This window comes from Triticum aestivum, chromosome 3A, assembly GCF_018294505.1.
Source record: "Triticum aestivum cultivar Chinese Spring chromosome 3A, IWGSC CS RefSeq v2.1, whole genome shotgun sequence".
NCBI classification, from domain to species: domain Eukaryota; kingdom Viridiplantae; phylum Streptophyta; class Magnoliopsida; order Poales; family Poaceae; genus Triticum; species Triticum aestivum.
In genome coordinates, this window is record NC_057800.1 from 530,187,757 (window position 1) to 530,194,757 (window position 7,001).

Here is a 7,001-nt window from a genome sequence, read left to right on the forward strand (position 1 = left end):
AGTCATCCCCTCACCGCACCGTAACATATGATTTCTTAGATTTTGATCGTTCTTTTTATTCTAACATTCCATGTTTTGTGCAGTGACACACGTTGTACACTGATCCTCTTAAGCCCGAACTATTCCATGGCCACGTATTTCGACTCGGACCATCAGTCGAATAAAGACTACACAAATATCAAGAAAGTTCTTGATGATGTTCTACCTGGCTACGCCAAATCTGGAGGCACCTTCAGGAGGCCAATTCTTAGGTACAACAAGCACGTATTCACCCACGTAACGACGTTCCCCTGCGTCAAGCAGCCGCCTGGCGGTCAGAAGGATGCCTACTACACCCTCCATCACATGCGGGCGATCGTACGGGACCATAATCAACTTCTTCTACCAAATAGTCTCAAAGATTGGGCCGCACGCTTGTCGACAATCTAGGACGCGGACCTCGGACAAGAATTCTTTTGCATCCAGTCAGAGTTTGCGGAAATCATCCATCAAGATGTCCTTCGTACCTCGGAGCAGTTCTACCTCAGATATCAACCGTCCAACAATGAAATAGAAACAACGCTACAAATGCAGGCTGACAACGATCGCGATTTAATGACCATCACGAAAGACGGCGGCTTCATCCACGCTCCGGCCCCTGAGTCGAGTCGAAAGTAGTGATGCTATGTAGTTCTGAAATATCGATTAGCTCATGTTGTAATTAAACTTTAATGAACTTGTATGTCTCTTTGGTTTGGACAGTCGTTCAACTTATATGTAATCGATGCTATTTATTAGTAGGACCATGAATCGTGCTATTAATGTGTTTCTTTTCTCTTTCGATCCTTTTGTTGCATACTTATATATTGCTTATGTATTTTCTCTGAATTGCTACTAACGTTTTGTTTGTCTAGTGCATAGAGATGCCGTCGTATGTCGTGTACAAGGGTAAGGTTCCCAGAGTCTACGACTACTGGGAGGAGTGTCGGAGACAGGTTCACGTTTCAGCGGTAACAGTTACAAAGGGTACACCAGTAGGGCGGAGGCGGAAGCTAGATACGTGCGCTATCTAGTGGGAGAGAGGAGGGAGCGGAGGAGGAACCAGATGAAGACCAGTTTCATCGCGATGATGCTCATCGTGATGACCGCAGCTCTCTTCTATGTGATGATAGTTTAGATGATCGATATCGACTTGTAATCTGAAGACAAACTCGCTACTCGCGGTCTCGAGACTTGTAATGTTCTAGCTTTGTTCGGTCTTTTGAATTCGGAGACTAATATGATGAATTGTATTCAGAGACTAATCTTCTATTTGTATTCGATAAATCTGCTGTTTATATGTTGTGTTGTCTATATTCTGTGTAGTAATATATTTTGTAACCTGTGCAAATATCAGCAAAGAAAAAAATTCCTAATATTCATACTAGTGGCGCACCATACTGCACTTTAGTGGTGCACTGCAATAAACATACTAGTGGCGCATTACCTAGAAGTGCGCCATTAGTAACCCAGAGCACAAGGTAAATATGGCACCCTGGGAGGCATAGTAATGGTGCACCAGGGGACATATTAATGGCGCATTGCCAGGTGCGCCACTATTATCTGGGATACTAGCGGCGCACCAGGGGTGCGCCATTAGTACTTGTTACTAGTGGCGTGTTAATAGTGGCGCACCTGTAGTGCACCATTAATGGCCAAAATAGGTGCGCCACTAATTAGCCTTTTCCTAGTAGTGACCAGAATAGTATGACTCGTGAAAACTCTCGGGTTCACACGGATTAGGGAAGGCATAGGTTCAACCTCTTGGGGCATCTTAGGAACATACACCACAAGTTTCAGAAGTAATTAACACAAGCTCAAAAGCAGAGCATGTTTGACAAAAGGAGAGCTTACAATTTACCAAAGGCATTATGTATCAGAGGAAAGGCTCACAAGGTTATAGAATATGAAGGATGTTGTCGGATAAAATCCAACAAGGGGTCTAGTGGTCCACAACGGAGCTGATGTGAGTATCGGTACTCAACCAGAGGAAGAAGAATGCAAAGGCATCAGCTTATAGAACATCTGGATATTTTCAAAGTTTAAATGCAAGGAATTATGGTTTCCAAATTGGTGATCGGAAGCAGAAGCTCTGATCAAAAGATAAGAAAGTTGAATAGACATACATCAACAATCATTCAAGGTTTGATTTATCGAGAACCAGCTCTTGTCTGGAATGATGTTTGAGCCGGAAGGATAATTTATAAGGATCAACTGATGATTGCGGGCATCCACAAACATACCGAATCAAGGGCTCAAAATGACAATGACAAAGGATGCCAATGAACATTGCTAGACATATGGAACACAACCATAATGCAAGCAGACAAGTATTTCAATAGCATAAGGCTGCTGAGGATTTTCGGAATTGAATAGTATTTCAAAGTATCTTGTGAATCACCAGATCCACTAGGGATGAATGAATCCTCGATAAGGGTGAGGAATTATCGTAAGGGCTTTCATGCGGTAATTATTTGCAAGGTAGTAAGTTCAAAGGGTTCTCGGGACAATGGAGAGTATTTCGAGACATCTTGTAATAATAAGAGCAACTGGGAATGAATGCATGGATGGTGAGCGTATATAATTATCCATAAAGATTTATCGGTGGTAGGGAATTGTAATGGTTAAGGGCATAAGGGTCCCAGGAAAACATCGGAGAGTATCTTCAGAATCTTCTGGTGCAGCAAGCAATCATCTGGGGTAAGGGGCTCTCCAGGAGAAAGTATTTACGAGAATCTAGAGTTAGAGTTAGCACAATCATTTAATCCGATTAGAAGAGAGATCAGAGTCCCAGAGTATAGACGAGGAATAAAAGATCCTAATACCACCCAATTGTGATGTAGGCCCGTAAGCCACAAAGCAGTGTTAGTAAAGTAGTTTTGCAATGACTAGACTCAACTTCGGCCAAGGAGTTGGAAAGGGGGTTCCTACAGGCAGTCGGCTCTGATACCAACTTGTGACGCCCTCGATTCAATCGTACACTAATCATACATGCAAATGTGTACGATCAAGATCAAGGACTCACGGGAAGATATCACAACACAACTCTAGACACAAATCAAAATAATACAAGCTTTATATTACAAGCCAGGGGCCTCGAGGGCTCGAATACATAAGCTCGAATACACAACAGTCAGCAGAAGCAACAATGTCTGAGTATAGACATAAGTTAAATAAGTCTGCCCTAAGAAGGCTAGCACAAAAGCAACAATGATCGAAAAGGAAAGGCCTCCTGCCTGGGAGCCTCCTAGCTACTCCAGGTCGCCAGCGGCCGTCACGTGGTAGTAGGCACCCTCGGGGTAGTAGAAGTCATCAGTGGTGTCGTCTGGCTCCTGGGATCCGTTATCTGGTCGCAACAATCGGGAATGGGGGAAAAGGAGGTAGCAAAGCAACCGTGGGTACTCATCCAAAGTACTCGCAAGACTTACATCAGATCTAAACTAAGTATGCATTTGTATCAAAGGAATGGGTTGTATCTATGGACTAAACTGCGGAATGCCAGAAGAGAAGGGGAAAGCCTAGACTATCGAAGACTAGCATCTTCAAGCATCTTGCAGCATTTAGAAGAGTACAGATCAACATAATGTAAAGTAGTACTAGTGTTATCAACCTCGCCCAGAGATCCTTCCTCGACTCCCTGCGAGAAAGCAATCCCAGAGCCACACTGTCCATTTCTCATCTCAAGTATCTAGTTCTAGTTGTATCAATCGGGATACAACTCCGAGTGTCCGTTACCGTAGGATAGGCAATCCATAGATGTTTTCTTCCCTACAGGGGTGCACCAACTTACCCAACACGCTCGATCAACTCCGGTCGGACACACCATCAGGTCATGACCGGCCTCGGCCGATCGACACACCGCAGTCCTACCTAGGCTCATCAGAGAGGCCAGCACGCCGGTCTAAATCCTAAGCACGCAGGGGTCTTGGGCCCATCGTTCTTTGCACTCCTACACGTTGCGTACATGGCCGATGAACAGACCTAGCCCCCCTTATACAAGGCGAGGTGTTCCACTCCAACCCGACGCGTGCCGCTCCATTGCTGACGTTCGTTGAGCTTTCGGCTGATACATACGATGCAGAGTGCCCATACTTATTCCTGCATGATGGTTAGTGCTATCAGGACAGAGGCCCCTCGGATCAAATATCCAAATCGTAGTGGATTAGGAACGTGCGGTAACAAGCAGAGACTCACGATCAATGTGACCCCATCGTCCCGTCTCGAGGACTCGTGGCAAGGGCTAAGAATGCCCGGTCACGCCTCGTGATTATCTCGCGGGCACCTTACAGGTCAACCCGACTCCACATCACTCGCAATTAAGCTCGCGCGGGTACCCCTCGGGGCCGACCCGTCTTTAGTAACATGGTTCAGTGTAAAGTCATAGTAACCATAGTAACCGTGTGTCTAACACCAAAGGGAACCCTGAGGAAACGCCCTCGATGGAATTCCACCTGATGTTATCGTCAAGGTGAACTAAGGAGGAATCACCCTCGAGGTCCACTCTTGAGAAGTTGCACGACAGTGTCGTTATCGGGAGTGGAGAAGGAGGAATCACCCTCGATGACCATAACCGATGAACTAACCTACAAGTTTAACATCAGAAGTGCTGATGAGGTATCACCCTCGGCACTCGATAGTAACCCAGTAGTGTCGAGCAACTAAGGGGAAAGTGATGTGCGGTGCTGGGGCCTGGTCTTCGATCCCATTGACTGGGTATTCTGATAATCCAGCGGGGCAGTCGGGACAGAGTGGGGGGGGTCTCTGATGGGTCTCTACCCAGCCTATACTAAACAGTTTAGTATAAGCAGGCAGGTAACAACAACAGGTTACAATAAACAAGCTATGCAGCAGAAATAGGATAACAATAGTAGCAGCAGATTCTAATGCAAGCATAAGAGAGAAGGGAATGGGCGATATCGGAATGCTCAAGGGGGGTTTGCTTGCCTGGAAGCTCTGTTGAGAAGGAAGAAGGGTCGTTGCCGACGTGGTCGACCATCGGGGCATCATCGGCCTCGAGGTCTACCGGAGAGAAGAGGGGGAAGAAATAATAAATATAAAACAAACAAAGCATCATAAAGCATAATGGACGAAATGCAGAGCTAGGGTGTTCTAACGCGGTACTACACGCTGCAAACAGAGAGGGAAAACGTCCGATGGGGTTTTCCCGGAATCTGGCTTTTCTAGACAAAGGAAAAGAGGGGGAAAGTTCTATGTTCAGCATGCTAGGAACATGTAACAGATGAAAGGGCTGCATATTCGGATTCGTTGGATTTTTCTGAGCAACTTTCATATAGAAAACATTTTCATCTGACTTACGGTTTATTTTATATGACTTTTTCAAGTTTAAAACATATTCTGAAATTATTTATATTAACAGAGATGGAATATGACATCAGCATGACGTGTTGATGACGTCAGCAGTTGATGTCTACTACACAACCTTCTTCTTGTAGACGTTGTTGGGCCCCCAAGTGCAGAGGTTTGTAGGACAATAGCAAATTTCCCTCAAGTGGATGACCTAAGGTTTATCAATCCGTGGGAGGCATAGGATGAAGATAGTCTCTCTCAAGCAACCCTGCAACCAAATAACAAAGAGTCTCTTGTGTCCCCAACACACCCAATACAATGGTAAATTGTATAGGTGCACTAGTTCGGCGAAGAGATGGTGATATAAGTGCAATATGGATAGTAGATAATGGTTTTTGTAATCTGAAAATATAAAAACAGCAAGGTAACTAATGATAAAGTGAGCACAAACGGTATTGCAATGCTAGGAAACAAGGCCTAGGGTTCATACTTTCACTAGTGCAAGTCCTCTCAACAATAATAACATAATTGGATCATATAACTATCCCTCAACATGCAACAAAGAGAAACTCCAAAGTCACTAATAGCAGAGAACAAATGAAGAGATTATGGTAGGGTACGAAACCACCTCAAAGTTATCATTTCCGATCGATCTATCATAGAGTTCTTACTAGAATAACACCTCAAGACACAAATCAACCAAAACCCTAATGTCACCTAGATACTCCAATGTCACCTCAAGTATCTGTGGGTATGATTATACGATATGCATCACACAATCTCAGATTCATCTATTCAACCAACACAAAGAACTTCAAAGAGTGCCCCAAAGTTTCTACCGAAGAGTCAAGACGAAAATGTGTGCCAACCCCTATGAATAAGTTCACGAGGTCACGGAACTCGCAAGTTGATCATCAAAACATACATCAAGTGGATCATGTGATATCCCATTGTCACCACAGATAAGCACATGCAAGACATACATCAAGGGTTCTCAAATCCTTAAAGACTCAATCCGATAAGATAACTTCAAAGGGAAAATTCAATTCATCATAAGAGAGTAGAGGGGGAGAAACATCATAAGATCCAACTATAATAGCAAAGCTCGTGATACATCAAGATCGTACCACCTCAAGAACACAAGAGAGAGAGAGAGATCAAACACATAGCTACTAAGACATACCCTCAGCCCCGAGGGTGAACTACACCCTCCTCGTCATGGAGAGCACCGGGATGATGAAGATGGCCACTGGAGAGGGATTCCCCCCTCCGACAGGGTGCCGGAACGGGTCTAGATTGGTTTTCGGTGGCTACGGAGGCTTCTGGTGGCGGAACTCCCGATCTATTGTGATCTCTGATGTTTTTAGGATATATGGACATATATAGGCGAAAGAAGTCTGTCAGGGGAGCCACGAGGGGCCCACGAGGGTGGGGGCGCGCCCAGGGCAAGCGCGCCTCCCTACCTCGTGGCCACCTCGAAGCCTCCCTCACGTCTACTCCAAGTCTCCTGGATTGCTTCTGTTCCAAAAATAACTCTCCCAAAGGTTTCATTCCGTTTGGACTCCGTTTGATATTCCTTTTCTTTGAAACACTGAAATAGGCAAGAAAACAACAAATTGGGATGGGCCTCCAGTTAATAGGTTAGTCCCAAAAATAATATAAAAGTGTGTAATAAA